Source organism: Schistocerca serialis, chromosome 5 (assembly GCF_023864345.2).
Source record: "Schistocerca serialis cubense isolate TAMUIC-IGC-003099 chromosome 5, iqSchSeri2.2, whole genome shotgun sequence".
Taxonomy (NCBI): domain Eukaryota; kingdom Metazoa; phylum Arthropoda; class Insecta; order Orthoptera; family Acrididae; genus Schistocerca; species Schistocerca serialis.
In genome coordinates this window covers 536,194,045-536,215,781 of record NC_064642.1, presented here as the reverse complement: position 1 = coordinate 536,215,781, position 21,737 = coordinate 536,194,045, and the positions used below count along the sequence as shown (strand labels likewise).

The following is a 21,737-nucleotide window of genomic DNA, read 5'->3' as shown; positions in this document are numbered from 1 at the left end:
AAAAGAACCAGCCCGGCATTTGCCTGAAGCGATTTAGGGAAATCCCGGAAAACTTAAATTAAGATAGCCGGACGCGGGTTTGAACCGTCGTCCTCCCGAATGCTAGTCCAGTGTGCTAACCACTGCGCCACCTCGCGTAGTATGATCTTCGCCCGACGAGGGGTGTTCAATAAGCTCAAATGGTTCAAATGGCTCTGAGCGAGCCTTGGAACTTTTTTCCCTCTGCTCTTCAAATTGCTACCCTCATTCGCGTTTCGTCCACTGTCTATCACCTGATGGACCGTGTTAATGCGTAGTCTTACCCAGACGCACGGATAACATCACAGCCCAGCATCCTGTGATTCACTTACTTACACCACGTTGGTGCGGGCGTGGAGGGGCCCCATCTCTTTAGAAACTATGGGACTTAACATCTGAGGTCATCAGTCCCCTAGACTTAGAACTACGTAAACCTAACTAACTTAAGGACATCGCACACATCCATGCCCGAGGCAGGATTCGAACCTGCGACCGTAGTGCTCGCGCGGTTCCAGACTGAAGCGCCTAGAACCGCTCGGCCACACCAGCCGGCGTTCAATAAGTAACGCAGCACATTTTTTCTGAAAGTAAGTTCGTTTTTTTATTCAGGAGCTCAATACATCATGTTATTCTCTACTCTTTTGACTACAAAAGCCTATTTTACAACGTAATTCCCATTGAATGTGAGGGCCTGAGGCCTGTATGCCCGCATGGTACCACTCTACTGGTCGACGTCGTAGTCAACATCTTGCTTTGTCAATAACCTCCTCATCACCCACGTACTGCCTCCCACGGAGTGCGTAATTCATTGGACCAAACTGCCGGCCGCTGTGGCCGAGCGGTTCTAGGCGCTACAGGCTGGAACCGCGCGACCGCTACGGTCGCAGGTTCGAATCCTGCCTCGGGTATGGATGTGTGTGACGTCCTTAGGTTAGTTAGGTTTAAGTAGTTCTAAGTTCTAGGGGACTGATGATCTCAGCAGTTATGCCCCATAGTGCTCAGAGCAATTTGAACCATTTGGACCGAACAGATGAAAATCGGACGGTGCGAGATCCGGGCTGTAGGGTGGATGAAGAAGTTCAGTCCAATGAAGTTTTGTGAGCTCCTCTCGGGTGTACAGACTTGTGTGAGGCCTTGCGTTGTCATGCAGAAGGAGAATCTCGTTTGCGTTATTGTACCGACGAACACGCCGAGGTCGTTTCTTCAGTTTCCTGGGGGTAACACATTAAACTTCAGAGTTGGTCTTTGCACCATAACAGACGGCAACAATAGAATAACCGCTACACAGTTCCAGAAGAACATCACCCTGACTTTATCGGCTAAGGGTATGGTTTTGAAGGAGAGGTCATGAGGTGCCACTCCATGGATTGCCGTTTTGTTTTCGGTTCGAAGTGAGAAGCCACGTTTCATCGCCTATGAAGATGTTTGAGAAAAAATTGTTACGATGGTCCTTCAATGCTCTTTATGGTTTCCCTTTAGACGGTGAGGAAGCCAGAGGACACAAGCCTTTGAGTGACAAGTGTTGGACGAGTGTGTCAGGACTACCAACAGATATCTTGTTGAGCAGCGAGGTGTTTGATTGTGATCTGTCGATCACCTCTAGTGAGAGTGTCCACACTTTCCAACATTGCAGGAGAGATAGCTGTGTGGCATGCGGGAGATGGGACAGGTGTGCGTGACCTTGTTGCGATGATGACAGTCTCCTTGCCCAATGACTCACCGAGCTTTTGTTCACGTCTCCGCTGACATTCTGCAAGTGTCTGTGAATATCTGCGCTGCTCTGGTTTTGCGCCAAAAGAAACTCAATGACAGCTCTTTGCCTGGAACGCACCTGCGTTATAAACACCACTTTGAAGGTTATGTATAGCATCGCCACTGGTCGTAGCTCCATGAAGTGGCTGAACCGAGAAATTCAATTGGCCGCAAACAAAGTGTCGAATTATTTATTGAACGCCTCTCGTAATTTTTCAAGCGTTTCGCCAACACGAGAGGCTAGCATTGTCAAAGTTCCATCCTCCACTGAGCCGCCAGCTGTGAAGTCTGAACCTTCGACAATGTTAGCCACTCATGTTGGTGAAACGCCTGAAAAATCATTAAATAAACGTCAGCCAAGAATCCCGAATCGCAGTCTAACAGCCAATACGTCAGTTATTGTGTAGCAGATGTGTCTAATAATTACCTCTTAGAAGCAGGTCAAAAAAATCTGTTACGGAATTTCAGAAGAGAAAGCGAAACGTACACTGAAGAAGCACTACAAAGTAAATTTAGTCAAGTGAAACTTTTCACACATCCCTGTCCAGAATAAAGAAAATCACCACGACCTTCAAGACTAGAAGTTCATGAGACGTTAATACACTATGTGATCAAAACTATCCGGACACCTAGCTGAAAACGACCTACAAGTTCGTGGAGCCCTCCATCGGTAATGCTGAAATTCAACATAGTGTTGGCCCACCCTTAGCCTTGATGACAGCTTCCATTCTCGCAGGCATACGTTCAATCAGGTGCTGGAAGGTTTCTTGGGGAATGGCAGCCCATTCTTCAGGAGTGCTGCACCGAGGAGAGGTATTGATGTCGGTCGGTGAGACCTGGCACGACGTCGGTGTTCCAAAACATCCCAAAGGTGTTCTGTAGGATTCAAGGCAAGACTCTGTGCTGGGCAGTCCATTACAGGGACGTTATTGTCGTGTAACCACTCCGTCACAGGCTGTGCATTATGAACAGATGCACGATCGTGTTGAAAGATGCAATCGCCATCCCCGAACTGCTCTTCAACAAAGGGAAGCAAGAAGACCCTTAAAACATCAGTGTAGGCCTGTGCTATGATAGTGCCACGCAAAACAACAAGGGGAGCAAGCCCCCTCCATGAAAAACACGACCGCACCATAACACCACAACGTCCGAATTTTACTGTTGGCACTACACACGCTGGCAGATGACGTTCACCGGGTATTAGCCATACCCACACCCTGCCATCGGATTGACACATTGTGTACCGTGATTTGTCACTCCAAACAACGTTTTTCCACTGTTCAGTCGTCCAATGTTTACGCTCCTTACACCAGGCGAGGCGTCGTTCGGCATTTATCGGCGTGATGGGTGGCTTATGAGTAGTACCTCGACCATGAAATCCAAGTTTTCTCTTCTCCCGCATGATTGTCATAGTACTTTCAGTGGATCCTGGTGAAGTTTGGAATTCCTGTGTGATGGTCTAGATAGATGTCTGCCTGTTACACATTACGATCCTCTTCAACTGTCGGCGGTCTCTGTCAGTCAATAGACGAGGTCGGTCTGTAGGATTTTTTGCTGTACGTGTCCCTTCACGTTTCCACTTCACTACCGCATCGGAAACAGTGGACCTTGAAATGTTTAGGAGTGTGGAAATCTTCCGTACAGACGTATGACATAAGTGACACCCAATCACCTGACCACATTCCAAGTCCGTGAGTTCCGCGGAGTGCCCCATTCTGCTCTCTCACGATGTCTAATGACTACTGAGGTCGCTGATACGGAGTCCCTGACAGTAGATGGCAGCACAGTGCACCTAATATGAAAAACGAATGTTTTGCAGGTGTCCGGATACTTTTGATCACATAGTGTATCTCCAATAAGACACTTAATAGCTGCGGCCCTGCAATTAGTAATACTTTAAATTACATTTGCTACAAATAGTTAATTCTGGGTATTTGACCAGTCACATAAAAATAAGCTCTTGTTATTTACTTATGCATTTATTTCACGTGGCAAGATTGCAGCCTTCAGGCTCTGGTTTCAAACACGGAAAGAACGTCTGAACAATGAGACAGATATGGTTGCCAGAGTGTTGGATAGGACAAACAAACAATGAATTTGGTATGGTAGCCAGACGATACAGACATCTAATCAGATGTCCTTAGTAAGTTAAAGTTCAGATTTTAGTACATATTAATAATAATAACAATAATAATAATAATAATAATCTTTGTTTGAAATACTGGAAGAGTTTGGTGAGGATGATAAACAAGAAATATAACTTCCTGGCAGATTAAAACTATATGCACACAGTTTTAATCTGGCATGATGTTTCATACGAGCGAACACTTCGCTGCAGAGCGAAAATTTCATTCAGGCAGAAATATAATTTGGCAAACACTTATAAACACAAAATCTAATGATAAACTTTCAGGAGAGCTTTAGAGATGGGAACAGATGCTAGACAAGTTGATGGCATATCCGCTATTAAATTCAGTTGTTTGCTGGGAAAGATGATCCGAAAAGCCGGCCGGAGTAGCCGTGCGGTTCTGGGCGCTACAGTCTGGAGCCGAGCGACCGCTACGGTCGCAGGTTCGAATCCTGCCCCGGGCATGGATATGTGTGATGTCCTTAGGTTAGTTAGGTTTAATTAGTTCTAAGTTCTAGGCGACTGATGACCTCGGCAGTTAAGTCGCATAGTGCTCAGAGCCATTTGAACCATTTGATCCGAAAATGTGGAGTAAATGACTAAATGCAAAGTGGCTGCAAAAACAAGAATTTTATAATTCAGTGTTCAGGATTTGCAGATGAACTTGCAATGCTGTCCGAAGATATAGCAACGGCAGCAAGAAACATCATCATTTTGAAAAGAACAGCAGGAAAAAAACAAATATTCAAATGTCATACGCAGAAACAGTATACAGGGTTACATTTTTCTTGAAGCGAATTCTGTTTGTTACTATCACTAATTTCTACAGACTGACGCTGTCATCATCGCATCTTATAACATTATTAGTTGTACAAGCTTGTTACAATGTCACACACATATAGTATAAGGGTGTTTCAGGACCTCAGCGACAAACTTTCAAGAACGACAGGTCACACAAAGAGGATCCTTTTTTGATAAGGAATATATAGATTGATGAGCCATTCATCATAACCACCTGCTTAATAACTTATCTGTTCACCTTTGGAACGAAATACATAACTGGTTCTGCGTATCAGAGATCCGACAGTTTGTTGGTAACTTTGTGGAGGTACGCGGCATTAGATGTCTACGCACAGGTCACCTAATCTGCGTTCGCGGTGTTGGCGCCCGGTAGCGACCCAGATGGGTTCCATAGGATTTACACAGGCGAAATTGATCGTCGAGACATCAACGCTGAGTTCACTATAATGCTCCTCGAACCAAAAATGTTCAAATGTGTGTGAAATCTTATGGGACTTAACTGCTAAGGTCATCAGTCCCTAAACTTACACACTACTTAACCTAAATTATCCTAAGGACAAACACACACACCCATGCCCGAGGGAGGACTCGAACCTCCGCCGGGAACAGCCGCAAAGTCCACGACTGTAGCGCCTTAGACCGCTCGGCTAGCTCCTCGAACCACTGTAGCATGGTTCTAGCTCAGAGACACGGACAATTATACTGCTGAAAGATCACTCCACCGTTGGGAAAGACATTAAATATGAAGGGATGCAGATGGTTCAAAATGGTTCAAATGGCTCTGAGCACTATGGGACTTAACTTCTGAGGTCATCAGTCCCCTAGAACTTAGAACTAGTTAAACCCAACTAACCTAAGGACATCACACACATCCATGCCCGAGGCAGGATTCGGACCAGCGACCGTAGCAGTCTCGCGGTTCCGGACTGCAGCGCCGAGAACCGCTAGGCTACCGCGGCCAGCTGATGCAGGTGGTTCGCAGCTGTTAGTGTCTCTTCGATTACTGCCACAGGTCCCATGCCAGCCTCTCTCATAGCATAATACTGCTCCCATCAGCCTGCGTCAGTGCCGCGCTGCACGTTTCGAGCTGCCCTTTACCTCGATGACGGCGTTTGTAGAAACGACTATCGACCCTGCAAAAATGTGATTCACCCGAAGAGACGACACATTTTTATTGATCGACGCTCGAATCCCGGTGGCCCCATGCCAATCGTAACTGACGATATTATTGGATCAACATGTGAACACACACAGGTGGATTGCTGCGGAGCTCCATCTTCAACAATGTACCACGAATGGTGTGCTTCGAAACACTTGAGCATGCACCACCATTGTGTTCTTCGGCAGAGATGTCACATATCGCCGTCTATTCTTTACAGAACAGACAAGCCTCCGAATCTCACGTTTCGTGAAGTGTCGTGGAAGTCCAACCTTTTAGCGCCTAGTGATAGTTTCACTGTCCTTGTACCTCTTTTCGTAGATGCTCACGACCGTAGCACGTGAACATTCGACCATCTTCGCCATTTTCGAGATACCCATTCACACATTCTGCTTACTAATAATCTTCCCTTAGTCTAAAGTCGCTTATCTCGATGGATTTCCCCATTTGCAACCCAATCTTCACTTGGGTGATCCCCAGTCCATGTCTGCTCCGCTTACATACTATTGCTGTCGCGTCACGTACCCACAACTGCACCAGGCGGCATTAGACGTCGAGGTGTGCAGTTGAAATGTTGGAATTTGTGTGAAATCTTATGGGACTTAACTGCTAAGGTCATCAGCCCATAAGCTTACACACTACTTAACCTAAATTATCCTACGGACAAACACATACACCCCCGCCCGAGGGAGGACACAAACCTCCGCCAGGACCAGCCGCACAGCCCATGACTTCAGCGCCCTCAGACCGCTCTGCTAATCCCGCGCGGCTGCGGTGGGCAGTGGTCATAATGTCTTGGCTTTTTAGTGTACCTTAAACGCATTCTTAAGAGTATAATTACGAATAACCGCAATTGCACAAAAATTACAATTTGTTATGATTAGGCATGTTCTGACAGTAAATTACATGAATGGTCCAAAAAATCCATCGTGTGCCTTAAATTATGCATGCCGCACACCTTCATATCAATACCCGTCCAACTCTGGAGAGCACGTCAGGATTATTTAGGAATTGGCGATTTGCCTCTGTGATTCGGGCTATCAGCTCAGCCGTAGTGACAATTGGAGTAACGTTTAACCATACTCTTGGCATGTCCCCAAAGAAAGAAAGTACCAAATCAGGCGGACGCTCTGGTCACGCAAGAGGTCCTCCTCGCCCTACACAATGTTCCCAAAATCTACAGTTATTTGTGCTCGCGCATCAAAAATTAAGTGTGCTAGGGCTCCATCAAGCTGAAACCAGACGCCTCTGCGCACAGCAAACGGTAGATTGTTCAGCAGCTCCGGAAATGTGGTCTGCCGGAACTGTAAATAGGTTGCTGCTGTTAACGTAGGTGGCAGTATTACAGGTCCTAGAAAATGATTGGCCACAATTCCCATCCAAAATGTTTACGGAGAAACTTCGGTGGTGCGAGTTAACAGCAACCTCATGCAGGTTATCTCTTCTCTTCTCAATGCACTACTCAGATGGAGTCACAGTTCTTCAAAGAACTGTGACTGACGCCCGAACAACAGGGACTTACATGCATTTACAATAGAAAATAGTGCATTGAGAATGGCTAGCTACTAGCCGAAATCTGGATTTGCGTGACAAAATCTAAAAAGGACGACTGATTGCTGCACTCTATAATTTATGTCACATAACAGTCGCTCAGTGCACCCACTTTCCGGATGGAAGGTAACCTGACTTCCCATACAGTTGGTTGGGATATTCCAAGTTCTCGACTGGCTCTATTGGTAGACTTACTGGGACTGCGCACAATACTTTCTTGAATCCGTCGGACATCATCCTCTGTTACATGCGGTGGGCCTGTGCTTTTTCCTTAGCCCACACTCCAAATCACTTAAATTACTTAAACCAACGCATTTGCGAGTTGGTGGTTGAAATGCCCGCTGCACAGCAATTTGCGACTCTTTTCGCGAACTCAAGAACGCAGAAAACCTTGTGCTCCACAGTCACCCTCTCACTGACAACTGACAGTGAAACGGAATGACGGCCCCGTTGCTGCGCGAATTCTACAGGCAGCTTCTGAAACCGTCACCACCCGCCCACCAAAAACTTTGAAACTTTCTCTTTCATTGGTATAAAGCTTGTTCATTTTGAATTTGTACTTGAATACACACGAATTTTTGAAAATGGGTCCATCATTTGGAATAACCCTATATATTGTCTGATCAAAAGTATCCACATAACCAATGTAATGCAGAATTGACCACCAGATGTCATGCGAGGCGAACACACCGCTATAAATGAGACGGACAGTACTGCGCTTACAGCAGAGAGCCAGTAACAGCGAATGGGTCGGTTAGGAGAGCTCATTGACTCCGAACGTGGGCTAGTCACTGGATGTCACCTGACTGACAGATCCACCAGGAACACTTCAACCCTTCTAAAGCTGCCCAAGTCGACTACTGGTGACGTTGTTTTGAAGTAGAAATGGGAAGCAGCAACCATAGCTACACCAAGACCAGGAAGACCTCGGAAAAGTACCGTCGAGCATTGGGGAGGGTGGTTACAAGAAATCACGTGAAATCGGCAGAGTTCCAAAGTGTCCTCGGAGTCTTTCGCGACGGCATACATGAATAAAACTTCCTCGGTTTTCAAATTCGCGTCATTTCGAATAAAATCCTCGAGCTTTCGATGACCATCTCCGCCATAGCCGTCAGGAGTTCACTGACTGCCGGGGCTGCTACTGGTTCTCGCTTATATAGGCATGATGACAACATCAGCAGCCAATCAGATAGACCCAATGTGGCGCGCGCGAAAGTCGACCCGTGCAGCCAGCGGAACTATTTCCCGTGGCAGCACCGATGAAGTCAGGTGGCGCCAGGGATAGGCTCCACGCTTATAATTTCCGCTTTGCTTGCTTTCGATGGCCAACGCCCGCCCCCATACCCTGCTGAGTGTGTACCCCTGGTCTCTATTGAAATTGTTGTTTATACGAATCTCGGCAGCTTCCTTTATAACGCAGTCCCAATATGTAGATGCATGAGCCAACACTTTTGTATTTTCTAACTGTATTTTATGTCCGTTTTCTTGGCAACGCTCCGCTATGGTCGACTTGTCAAGCTCCCTTTGTTTTATTTGGTGCTTGTACTCAGTACAACTCTCCGCAATCGTGCGAATTGTTTGTCCGATATACATGCTGCCACATTCACAGGGTACACCATACACGTCGGAAGCGCAAAGAGCAATGTCGTCTTTAACAGGGCGCAACCTATCTCGTATCTTGGGGGCGGGCCGGAACACTGGTCTTAACCTTTCTGCTAGTTGCTCCACAGTATGCAGGAATGCAGTCCGTTTGGCCTCTTCTACTGACTCACCAGGTGTCTTTGGTCGGCGGCCCTTGAAAGCGTTTGCGATGTCTCTTTTGCTGTATCCATTTTCTCCGAAAACACGTTTTAAGTTCTGCAATTCAGACTGTAGGTGGTCGTCGTCAGAGATAATCTTGGCTCTATGAACCAACGTGTTCAAGATCGCTTTCTTGTGTACAGGGTGGTCGGAACTACTGGCGTTCAAGTACGGATCAGTGTGTGTTGGTTTCCTGTACACTGAATGACCAAGCTGGCCTCCTGCCTTCCGCTCAACCAAAACATCCAAGAATGGTAGCTTGTCGTGCTTCTTCATCTCGACACTAAATTTAATGTTGGGGTGGACACCATCGACGAACTGCTGTAGTGTATCTTCACCATGAGGCCATATCAGGCAGGTGTCGTCAAAGTATCGTGGAAAGCAAGACGGCCGTAATGTCGCAGTTTGCAGAGCCTGCTCCTCAAAGTGCTCCATGAAGAAATTTGCGACTGCTGGAGACAGTGGTGATCCCATAGCTGTGCCGTCCGTCATCTCATAATATTCATCTCAGTACAAGAAGTACGTTGTTGTTGTTACGACGTGACGGAACATCTTAATGATTCCAGATGGAAAATGTTGGGCCAAATGTTCCAATCTTGTACTGGCACCCTAATGAAAAGTGACACAACGTCCAGGATAACCATTAGGTCCAAAGTGCTACCAGCAGTCTAGTTAGGACAACGATTGTGCATAGGGAGTTAGATGGGGTACAATGGCTGAGCATCTCCTTATAAGTTAAACTTCTCTATAGTCAGTGCTAAGCAATGCTCGATCACATTATACCCTGTAGTAAACTGTTAGAAGGGTTTGGGTTTGGCGAATGCCTGGAGAACGTTACCTGCCATCATTTATAGAGGCAACAGTGACGTACAGGGGAGATGGTGTTACGGGAGTGTTTCACGTGTTTTGGTCTCGTTCCCTGCGCTTAAGAAAGATATGAACACATTTTGCAGCATTTTGAATTGTGTAGAGTAGAGGATCAGCTTGGAAACAATGCTTATTTGAATCACCATGACAATACTCCGCACTGTAAAGGAGCATCTGTATGAAATGTATTGACCCACCCTTATCCCCGGCATGAAACCAATTTAACACCTTCGGGATGAGTTAGAGCTTAGACTTCTGACCAGATCCCAGCGTCCAACAACACTAACTTCTCTTATTTCGGCTCTTGAGAAAGAGTGAGCTGCCATTTCCCCACAAACATTCAGACACCTCGCTGAACGTGTCCTCACCGGAATTGAAGCTGTCATAAAGCCAAAGGGTGTTACTGTCCACCAATAAGTGTCCGGTTATTCTCGGCCATAATGGCTATGTTTGTGAACCGTGACTGTGTGGGATAATTATTTATTTATTTTTAATTTCTGCTATCAATCACTTTTCTTTTTTATGTTTAATCTAACATAATACAACGCGTTTCGAACATGTTCTGTTCATCTTCATACGTTTATACATACATACATACATACAGAGAAATGTACTTGAAAAGAAACACTCTTAAACTAGATTAAGCTAGAACCCTTTGTCCACTGTTTGTTACTGTGTGGCAGTGGATGGCTAGAAATCGAAATCAGTGGTGTCTTCTGCTGGTTTTCTCCCTTGTGGTTGACTATGTATGATATCACAGCCTGTATAGGATTGCAGTAACTGACGTAAATTATCTGCCCCCCCCCCCCCCAAATGCCACACCAGCCGCTACAGTAACATACAGTGGACAAAGAGTTCTAGATTAATCTAGTTTAAGACTGTTTATTTTTAAGTAACATTTCTCTGTATGTGTGTATGTATGTATAAACACCTGAAGATGAACAGAACAGATTCGAAACTCGTTGTATTATGTTAGATTAAACATAAAATAAAAAAGTGACTGGTAGTAGAAATTAGAAAGAAATAAATAATTGTCCGGTTGCTTTTGATCAGATTTTTTAACTATCATAAAATATAATGATCTTTTCGTTTCGTTTCATTTAGTTTGCATATTTTCGCGAGCACTACGAACGTAGCGTTTAACCACACATGATCCAGAACATAATCTTCCAGTAACACCTCCATCTGATGATGAGCTTGCAATGGTTCGAGAACAACTTAAGATCGTAACAAACTCAAAAAGTGACTGGTTTCAAATTGTACCTACACAGACCGCCATTTTAAATCACAGCTGAAGTTCTTCATCCACATTGGTTGTAACGAGTCGGCTACTCTAGCTTTTCCAGAGTCGCTGTCACATATCACCACCTTTTTTCATTCTCTATGACCTGCTAGACTCACCAGAATCCGCTGCCACATCTCCATTCCGCCACTATTCTCTGTCGACGACAACAGACCACAATCTCTGCCCCTCAGTGTGGGAGCGAGCACAGAACGAGCAACTGATTCTCTGCAAAGGTCAGGCGGTTTTACGAGACACCAGCGCGTGTCTCGTGACGACGTCTTTATTCCAGCGAGTGCTCCACGCCGCGCTGCGCATGAATTATACCGGTTGGAGCTGAGAGGCTTCACGATGGCCATGTTTCCATTGCGACTGTCTTGTTCCGTAACAAAAATTAATGCTGATGGTCTGCGAACATGGATTTACTATTCGCTTTTCTCAACATTTTGTACACAACGTCAAAACTTGCAGCCAACCATTACTGCGTGAAAAGTGAGGCAGGAGTGCTGTTGTTTTACGAGCTTTCTTCTTATTGCATGTTCGTGAATAAATACTAGCTGAAGATGCTTAGCCACAGCCTGGAACGCAGTGCTTGCAGCCGAAGCATGACCTGCAGCAGGAACACACATCTTTGGAGTGCAGGAGACATACAGTAAAACGGCGAAAAGCGAAGCCTACGCGAGTACAACATTTATATCGGCCTGTTACGGGCGTGTGCATGACAGTGGGAAATTGTGCTCACGCACGCGTTAATTGCCATAGCTGTGCGCTGCCTAGACAGAAGCATGCATTGTGGAAGATTTGCGCCGGCGCAAAGGCGAGAGCATTGTCCGTAACTTTCAACAAGTATATCATCCTCTGGTTGTTTCTTTCATACAGTGGTTCCCTATTTGCCTAGCGTTTTATTGATGTGACAAATTTCAACCGCAACATTCACGCCGTCAGTTTTCTTTTCGCTGTACCTGTCCAACGCCACCGAGCGACGTGGAGCAGAGCTAAGACACTGGGCTCGCAGTCGGGAGGACAGTGGTTTAAATCCCCATCTGGCCATCCAGATTTAGGTTGCTTTGATAGTTACTTCAAAAGGACACGATCGACTCCTTCCCAAATCCAAAATTGTGTTCCGTTCTAATGACCCCTCGACGTCGTCGAAATGTTGACCTTAAGCTTCCTAACTTTTTTCCAGTGCCTGAATAAACAAATAGTAAACTTTTGGGTGTATTTCGCTGTACGTAGGCCTTCTTCTCAGCGGAAAACAAAAATCTTTGGTGAATATTCTGTATGTCTATGCACGATGATTCAACTGCTCCTGCTGATGTTTTATGTAACCGGCAATGTTATATTTGGCCTGCAAAAACCACGGGCGAGATTTTCGCATTCTGCCGCTCGCTACGTGCAAACTATTAATACTACAGAAAGAATGAACAAGACCTTTTTGTACTGGGAATCGTTTTCGCTGGAGACCACAGTTTTCGAGGTATTCAAGAAAAACGTACAACAATGAGCATCAACCTACCTCCACCCCGACACTCATCCTTCACCAGTCGGGATTTTTAGTATGTTGTTCGTTCCACTGTACAAAAAATATACAACTACACCAACCGCTACCGATACTCAACCTTTTTTGGCCTCTATTATCTGAGCTATTACACCACCAGCACAGACGGCTATTACGTTATCATTATTAATTTAAACGTGCTCGTGAGGATAATGAGAGAAAAACTTTTGTAAACGTTAAGCTAAAATTAATTTTGTAGACAATTCGATCCAAACTAGCACAGTAGTACTGTAGTCAGAAGGCCTGACAAATACAATGAGGTAATCGTTTATTTCATGCTGTTAATTTCACAGTTTTTATGGGTTTGGTTCAAATGGCTCTGAGCACTATGGGACTTAACATCTATGGTCATCAGTCCCCTAGAACTTAGAACTACTTAAACCTAACTAACCTAAGGACATCACACAACACCCAGTCATCACGAGGCAGAGAAAACCCCTGACCGCGCCGGGAATCAAACCCGGGAACCCGAACGTGGGAAACGAGAACGCTACCGCACTACCACGAGCTGCGGACTTTTATGGGTTTGATTAATTCGATCGCGTTATAAACCCATTCAATGAAGACCAAAAATGTCGATTGGGGGAAATAACTCGTGCAGTCGCAAATTTTTGTACTGTCGTAGGAGAGAGTGCCATGAATAACATACTAGAAATCTTGACCAGTGGTTGCAGAGTGAGAGACTGGCGGTGAGTTTGCAGATCACTTTTGTACGTTTTTCTTGAATAATTCGAAAACTACGATCTCTAGCGAAAACGAATCCCAGTACAAAATTTACTTACATTTTTTTCTGCAGGAATAACAGCTTGTGCGTAGCGAGCGAGAAAATATGAAAATCTCGCGCGTGGTCTCTGAAGGTCAGATATAACGTTGCGGCTGGCATAGGACGACATCGATTGGGGCAGCGATTCATCCTGCACACAGAGTGAGGCAGCTAAGACAGGCCACCCTAGATACAGTGGCGGTCGAAATAATAGAGCCACCTCTATTGACGAGATTAAGAACTAGGATATCTATTAGTTCGCGAAATCGCCACGAGTGCCGTGTTGTCAGTCCCTTGTAGACAACATCAGGGAAGACGTTGCTGCTATCTTTAGTCGTCCGAAAGGAAGCGTTTGAGCTAGACGTGTGAAAAGAGGCATAAAGGTAAGAATCTTATGGGTCAAAATAATAGAGCCGCTTTACACATGTGCCTTTAAATTGATTTTTATGCAGTTGTTTTGTATGTAAATTGACGTGTGGTTTTGTTTACATTCGTCTAGATGGGCAGAGCAAAGCATACCAGTGAAGATGAGCGTATAGTAATGTTCCGGATGTTCAAAAGTGGGATGTCCATGAATAAAATAGCCAATGTCTTGCACGTTTCGCGAAAACGAGTCCAGAACGCCATGAGACGGTCAAAACAAACAAAGCCGCAGGTGGAGAACAGGGGGCGACCTCGTGTAACTACTCCTCGCGTAGACAGACTCATCACTAGGGAAGTGAAGAAAGACCCATTTTTGTCAACACCACGACTGAAAGCCATTTTGTTTAGCGACGAACATGATGTTCAACCATCAACCTCAACGATTCAAAGACGACTGAGATCTGCAAAATTGAATGGGCGCATTGCAAGAAAGAAGCCACATGTTTCACAAGCTAATGTTCGGAAAAGGTTAGCCTTTGCCCGGAGAAATGAACAAAAACCTAATACTTGGTGGAGGAACATCCTTTGGTCCGATGAATCCAAGTTTAATAGGTTTGCCTCAGACGGAAAAGTCTATGTGCGCCGCCCAGCAAACCAGGAATTTAATCCCAAGTACACTTTAAAAACTGTGAAATACGGTGGCGGAAGTGTTATGGTATGGGGATGTTTTTCGTGGTACGGCATTGGTTCAATACACCGTATCAACGGCATAATGAACGCAGAAATGTACAAAGACATCTTGGCAAATGTGATGCTGCCTTATGCTGAAGAGGAAATGCCGCTGAAATGGAAATTTCAGCACGATAACGATCCAAAGCATACTGCAAGGATCATAAGGCAGTTTGTTCAAGAGCACAATATCGAAGTATTAGAGTGGCCACCTCAGTCCCCTGACGCATCACCCATTGAGAACTTATGGGAGATCTTAGACAAGAGAATTGACCGCTCAAAAGCTACATCGTCAGAAAAACTGTGGGAAGAAATCCAGAGAGCCTGGTATGCGATCAGTAGTGACGAATGCAGGCGTTTAGTAGACTCTATGGGTAAGAGCTGCAGGGCAATCCTCAAAAATAAGGGTTACCCCACGAAGTACTAATGCAGTCCTATGCAAAAAAGACTGTTCCTGTACGATTCATAAGACTGAGATCAAGTACAATATATTTGTTTCAATTGGCTCTATTTTTTTGACCCTGTGGTCTGGTATTCTTTTGAATATTATCGATTATTACTGATTATTTTGTGTTGTGTTATCGATATAACTGACTATAGTACAATGTGACTCGGTTGTAATGGTTTCCATCATAGTTCAAACATGTCAAGTAATAAATGTGCACTTTATTCCAAACCTTTGCCAGGTGGCTCTATTATTTTGACCGCCACTGTATATCCAGAATGAATAATTATAACGAAGTGTGGTTTCCACCACGTTACAGCGGTCAATATGACGAATATCCTGACGTTCGCATCGTTTACAAACCATGGGCAAGTCCCCCTTCAAAAATGTTCAAATTTGTGTGAAATCTTATGGGACGTAACTGCTAAGGCCATCAGTCCCTAAGCTTACACACTACTTAACCTAAATTATCCCAAGGACAACACACACACACACCCACCCATGCCCGAGGGAGGACTCGAACCTCCGCTGGGACCAGCCACACAGTGCATCACTTCAGCGCCCTCAGACCGCCCGGCTAATCCCGCGCGGCAAGTCCCCCTTCGCAATATGCACTAATCATCAGTTGAAAATCACGCTTGCTCAATGAAGTGGATGAGAACAACGCTGTTGGTCTGTCAACGTTTGGTGCGTATTTTTCAAGACTCACATCGTTGGTCCCTGTTTAACTGATGGGAAACTAAATACATTCAAGTATCTCGAGTTCCTAAGATATGCTGCTGTCGCAGTTAAAGGAAGACATCCCACTGGACATAAGGCAATCGGTGTGATACCAACCCGGCGGATGTCCCTCCCATTCCGTTTATACAATAACAGACCCTCTTAAGACAAGAACATTTGGAGAGCATTGTAACGGTCTTTCAGGAAACGCATAATTGTCTTAACACTTCAGTACTTTTATTTGTGGCGATAATTAAAACAAATAGTCAATAAGGTAACAAACGGCTCTAAGCACTATGGGACCTAACATCTGAGGTCATCAGTCCCCTAGACTTAGAACTACTTAAACCTAACTAACCTAAGGACATCACACACATCCATGCCCGAGGCAGGATTCGAACCTGCGACCATAGCAGCAGCGCGGTTTCGGACTGAAGCCCCTAGAACAGCTCGGCCACAGCGGCCGGCTAGTAAGGTAACACCAACGACTCTCGAAGCCGTGAAATGCTTTATAAGATGGGCTTGCGCTGACGTTAGCTCCAATGAAATTAAATGTGCAGTATTGTTTCTCCGGAATCACTTTATAGCATGTAGTAATGCTCAGGATACAGCCATGATAACAAACACACGAATCGTATTTGAGTCACGTGTTTGCTAACATCTGGTATAATAGGGCAGTCGTTTGTGCAACCTCTTCTCCTGACAGCGGGGCAGTGGATTCTGTCGCTGTTATGTTGACACTATTTGATCAAGTCCCATATATGTCATGTTGCTGAAGTTCCCTTAGAAACGAAAACATTGTATAGATCCATCAGCAAATACAAATCGATGTCGTAATTCGGAGACTATAAACGAAAAAAAAAATTGTTGCGAACGTCTGGAAATTCATCATATTATCCCCTACAACTTGGCGAAAACTGAAACTCGATATATTCATCCATTGTGGATATATTTCGGGTGGCCTGTCTTTTATCCATTGTAGGTATATTTGGGGTGGCCTGTTTTAGTTGTCTGAGCCTGTTTATACAGGGTGTTTCCGTAAGATCGTGCAAAAATGCAACAGGACATAGAGAATGTTCCACTGAACAATTTGAGGTAGGGAACCCGGGGGTCGGCCGGCCGAAGTGGCCGAGCGGTTCTAGGCGCTACAGTAGGGAATCACGCGGCCGCTACTGTCGCAGGTTAGAATCCTGCCTCGGGCATGGATGCGTGTGATGTCCTTAGGTTAGTTAGGTTTAAGTAGTTCTAAGTTCTAGGGAACTGATGACCACAGCAGTTAAGTCCCATAGTGCTGAGAACCATTTGAACCGTTTGAACCTGGGGTCGGAGAAGCCAGCTTAAGGAGATAGGGAAGTAAACTTGTCTACCGCGTTGTATACGATTACTGTTTTCCAGCTTATTTACATCTAACATGGTACAAGTTTACACGTACTGTGCTGTTTATTTACATGTATATTATTTATTTCCAGCAAGGAAACAAGGAGGACGAGCCTAATTACTAGGAAGTCATGTTGCAAGTTTTGTTTACTTTACTTGTCCATAATGTGGCTCTATTGTATCGTATTTACAGTGTCCCATGACAGTACGTGCTAAGAATGAATGACAGACCCATTCATTCATCAATGTTATTCAGAGACATACAGTACAATACGATGGAGCAGTAGCGGTACAGTTTCGCAGAACTCACTGACATGCGCCTTGTCAGCAGTTGCAATGTTATCGCTGCTGAAAGGCTGCACAGGAAACGATTTCCTAACTGGCATCATCCATCACGCCGAGTGTTTATTTCTCTCGACTGACAATTGCAGAAGGCTGATTCATTAGAGAAAGAAACGAGGGACCTGGCAACATGAGGACCACACCCGATTTTGAAGAGGAGGTCTTCGAATGTGTTGCAGCGGACCCCGCTACAAGTACTCGTCGTACTGCATGTGCAATGGGCGTTGCAAGTACTAGCATGTGGCGAGTTCTACACGAACAACACATACATCCATATCACCCACAACGAGTACATGCAATGCTTGTGACTGAAAATGCACCAAGGGCCGCTTTGTATCAGTGGTTGCTCCAACAGTGAACTGATAGACCATATTTCCTGTTTATTGACGAGGCCTCATTTGATCGTCGTGGAACACTACTGGCCATTAAAATTGCTACACCAAGAAGAAATTCAGATGATAAACGGGTATTCATTGGACAAATATATTATACTAGAACTGACATGTGATTACATTTTCACGCAATTTGGGCGCATAGATCCTGAGAAATCAGTACCCAGAAAACCATCTCTGGCCGTAATAACGGCCTTGATACGCCTAGGCATTGACTCAAACAGAGCTTGGATGGTGTGTACAGGTACAGCTGACCATACAGCTTCAACACGATACCACAGTTCATCAAGAGTAGTGACTGGCGTGTAGTGACGAGCCAGTTGCTCGGCCACCATTGACCAGACGTTTTCAATTGGTGAGAGATCTGGAGAATGTGCTGGCCAGGGCAGCAGTCGAACATTTTCTGTATCCAAAAAGGGCCGTACAGGACCTGCAATATGCGGTCGTGCATTATCCTGCTGAAATGTAGGGTTTCGCAGGGATCGACGAAGGGTAGAGCCACGGGTCGTAACACATCTGAAATGCAACGTCCACTGTTCAAAGTGCCGTCAATGCGAACAAGAGGTGACCGAGACGAGTAACCAATGGCACCCCATACCATCACGCCGGGTGATACGCCAGTATGGCGATGACAAATAAACGCTTCCAATGTGCGTTCACCGCGATGTCGCCAGATACGGATGCGACCATCATGATGCTGTAAACAGAACCTGGATGCATCCGAAAAAATAACGTTTTGCCATTCGTGCACCCAGGTTCGTCGTTGAGTACACCATCGCAGGCGCTTCTGTCTGTGATGCACCGTCAAGGGTAACCGCAGCCATGGTCTCCGAGCTGATAGTCCATGCTGCTACAACCGTCGTCGAACTGTTCGTGCAGATGGTTGTTGTCTCGCAAACGTCCCCATCTGTTGACTCAGGGATCGAGACGTGGCTGCACGACCCGTTACAACCATGCGGATAAGATGCCTGCCATCTCGACTGCTAGTGATACGAGGCCGTTGGGATCCAGCACGGCGTTCCGTATTATCCTTCTGAACCCACCGATTCCATGTTCTGCTAACAGTCATTGGATCTCGACCAACGCGAGCAGCAATGTCGCGATACAATAAACCGCAATCGCGATAGGCTACAATCCGACCTTTATCAAAGGCGGAAACGTGATGGTACGCGTTTCTCCTCCTTACACGAGGCATCACAACAACGTTTCACCAGGCAACGCCGGTCAAGTGCTGTTTGTGTATGAGAAATCGGTTGGAAACTTCCCTCATGTCAGCACGTTGTAGGTGTTGCCACCGGCGCCAACCTTGTGTGAATGCTCTGAAAAGCTAATCATTAGCATATCACAGCATCTTCTTCCTGTCGGTTAAATTTCGCGTCTGTAGCACGTCATCTTCGTGGTGTAGCAATTTTAATGGCCAGTAGTGTATTTAGAATAGCAGGAATAGCCATGTGTGGGATGAGTCAAACCGTCTCGCTGTATTAGAGTCATACCATCAAGCACGTTTTTCTGTAAATATCTTAGGCGGTATTGCAGGCGACAGTCTCACTGGGCCATATCTTCTACCTGGCCACGTGAACTGCCACCTGTGCAAAGAGTTCCTTCTGAGTTGTTGGAGAACGTACCCTTGGCCGTTCGTGGGAGGTTGTGGATACAACATAACGGTGCACTGCCTCACTTCGGTGTGGATGTCAGAAACCACGTCAGTGCTGTATTTCCTGGTCGCTGGATTGGAAGGGGACGTCCTATTCCATGGCCTGCGAGGTCACCTGACCTGAATCCCCTCGAGTATTTCCTATGGGGGTATCTAAAGCCACTTGTGTATGAGATCCCAGTGGATATGGAGATGGAATTAATTGCCGGAATTGTAGCTGCCTGTGAAGTGATTCGAAACACACCGGGGATATTTGTCAGGATGCCCCAGAATCTTGTTCGGCGATTCCTTGTTTACATTGAGTTTGATGGCCATCAGTTTCAGAACATTATGTAAGATACAGTACAAGTGGTATGTCCATATGTCAGTGATTGTATTTGCAGTTAATTGTAACTTTTGTAAATAAAAAGCACACAGTAATGTGATTTTATTCCTATCATCTCCTTAAGCTGGCATCTCCGACCCCACGTTCCCTACCTCAAATTGTTCAGTGGAGCGTCCTCTACGTTCTGTTAAATTTTTGCAAGCTCTCACGAAAACACCCTTTGTATGTTAAATTGAAGTCCCCGCCGCGTTTTTCTCTCTGTATGTGAAGGATAATCCAAGATACTACTGTAGGGATTTCGTTACGGGTTTTACAACTAGACATGCTGATTGACGAGAAACGTTTGCGCATATAATTTATTGCCACTTCGTGAGACAAGTTGTACGGCTGCAACAAAGTAGTACTAACGGTGTAAAGCTGGGGCAGATTGGTAGTTAAAATAAATGCAATGTCGACAGAAAATAAAATTTCTTTTACGATCCATTCGCCTGGCTACATGCCTTGCCCATCTCAGTTTCATTTTCATTACCTTCGTAATTACGTCTCCAGTATACGCTCATCTATAAAAGGTTAACTCACGTCGTTCTTACTTTGGTGTGAGTCTCACAAGTTGTTCACTTTGATAATTTCAGTCATTTTTATTTTGTAGTACAAAGCACGAAACAACAGTACAAATTTTCTACTGTTTATATGTTTGGGTGTGTGTGTCATTCCCTTTACCATCTGATACTTGTAACCTACTGAAATTTTTAGTTTTTCTGATACTCAGCTTTGGTCACATTGCTTGACTTAATGTCAATGTAATCTTTACAATAAAGTATACTTTGAAATTAGGCTATTATGTCTAATAATCAATAGCAGGCATTTAAACTATTATTCACCCTAATTCCTATACGCTCTCAATGAAATTTACATTTACTTTGTAATTTTAGTATGTTTTGACCTAAACACAACAGTTTCATCCGGCTGGACCAAAAGTAGGCGCAATATATCAAATGTCAACCAGCACTACCCGACGATCAGAGTTAAGATATCGAAACGCATAGTGCGGTATTAATAAATAATAGAAATTTGTTACCGATGTTACGTTTTCCGTGGATTACTATGGTTCCTGAAGTAACCTTTTTTTTGCTCGATGGCTAAGTATGTAAATATTACACTACAAAGCCGAAGGTGCAAGATTCAGAAGCGAGTTGGCCTTATGGTTTCTTTTCGTCACGTATCACATAATTTTTTACCTCTGGCAATGATTTATGAATGTGAAAATTACCAAGCTGCTCTTTGTTTCGAAGTCCACGTTTAACTGTAACTCGGATTCTCCCTCTGTCTGGGTACCTCTCGGTATACCTACATCTACATTCACATCAACATACACCGCAAGCCACGTTTCGGTGCGCCGGAGGGTACTTTGTGTACTAGTGTCGCTCCCACCTTTTCCTATTCGGGTTGCAAATGCCTCGCGGGAAGAACGATTGCTGGTAAGCCTAAGTGAACTCAGATCTCTCTAATTTTACTTTCATAGTCTCTTTGTGAGTTGTATGTAGGAGGAAACAATATACGGGCTAACTCTTCTGAGAACGTAAGCTCTCAGAACTTCAACAGCAAACCACACAGTGATGCAGAGCGCCTCTCTTGCAGCGTCTGCCACTGGAATTGACTGAGAATCCCTGCGACGCTTTCGCTGTTACTAACTGAATCTGTAAGGAAACGT

General features: G+C 45.0%; 1 protein-coding gene across 1 annotated transcript in view; it reads right to left on the bottom strand.

Moving 5' to 3' along the window:
- The window catches only part of LOC126482064 (protein limb expression 1 homolog), a 314,505-nt gene that overhangs the window by 4,863 nt on the left and 287,905 nt on the right, over positions 1-21,737 (bottom strand). The window lies entirely within an intron of this gene.